We start from the raw sequence: 1,183 nt of genomic DNA on the forward strand, positions 1-1,183 counted from the left end.
CCGGCCGGGCCCCGGAGCTGCGGAGGCCGGGACACACTGGGGAGCTCTGTGGAGGTTTCAGAAAGTTGAGAAAAGCCTCATTTTGTTCCCCTTCCGAGGGTTATCAAGTCGCGTCCTGTGCAGGGCATTCCGTGTGCGCGCCGAAGCCGCCGGTTCGGGCTCCCTTCCCACGCTCGCTCTTTCCTCGTCCACCGTGGGCCAGTTTCACTCCCTGTACCGCTGTCGCTTCCACTTTTTCTCTCCCTGCCCCCGGTCACGGAAAAGTAAAAAACATCTTTCTCTGTTTTCGGGCTTAGAGGTGCACATGTCCGAGAGCAACACAAATATAATTATTTCATGAAAAGCCAGTGATTTGCTTAGTTCGGCTCCGCTAATTACAGGACTGGTTGTGGTTGGGAAAGGGAAGGAAAGGGGGCGCGACTCTCCTTCTGGATCTGGAAGAGCTTGTAACGCCGACCGCCCCCTGCATTCGCAGCGCAGCCTGCTCCCAAAGCAGCCTTCCGCGTCCCTGGGTGAGGGCGCATTGCCCCAGCATCTTCATCGCCAGAAACTGAAAAGATCCTCAAAAGCAGACCGGTTGTCATCCCAATTAGTGAAACCATTCTCCCTTCGATATTTAGGAAATAAAATCCTTCTCTTTTTTTGCAAATGTTTTCAATGTCAAAGTATGGTGCCTGCTATTAAGCACTGGGCATTTCAAACTTCAAAGCAGATTCTCCCCCCCCCCCCCCCGCCCCAAGTTTTAACATAGGGAATCTATGAGATGACAGCAGAGGATACACGGGAGGGGAAAAAAGAGAAAAGAATAGAAAAAAAGAAAGCTTTCCACCTGAACAGAGCATGTAAGTCATCTTCAGACTTTGAAAGCTATGCAGGAACAAGTTCAGAATAAAAAGAGAAGGATTCTAAGAGACCCAAAGCATTAGTGTTTCAAAAATGTAACAAGAATTGAATGTACGGATGTCCTATCTTCTTAAAAAGAATCACCCAGCCATTCACAAATCTGCCTGCCTCCTAAATTTTCATGAAAAGGTATGTACTGCATATTCCCCGGGAAGAAAGGAACAGCAAATAATAACTTTGTAAAATTGGGTAGCTCTGCATGCAAAGCACCTTACCTATCAATTATCACAAGCCCTCAAAGATTTAGACTTTTTTGGTCAACTTTTTTGTCAATTATCAC

Source organism: Crocuta crocuta, unplaced genomic scaffold (assembly GCF_008692635.1).
Source record: "Crocuta crocuta isolate KB4526 unplaced genomic scaffold, BGI_CrCroc_1.0 scaffold118, whole genome shotgun sequence".
Taxonomy (NCBI): Eukaryota; Metazoa; Chordata; class Mammalia; order Carnivora; family Hyaenidae; genus Crocuta; species Crocuta crocuta.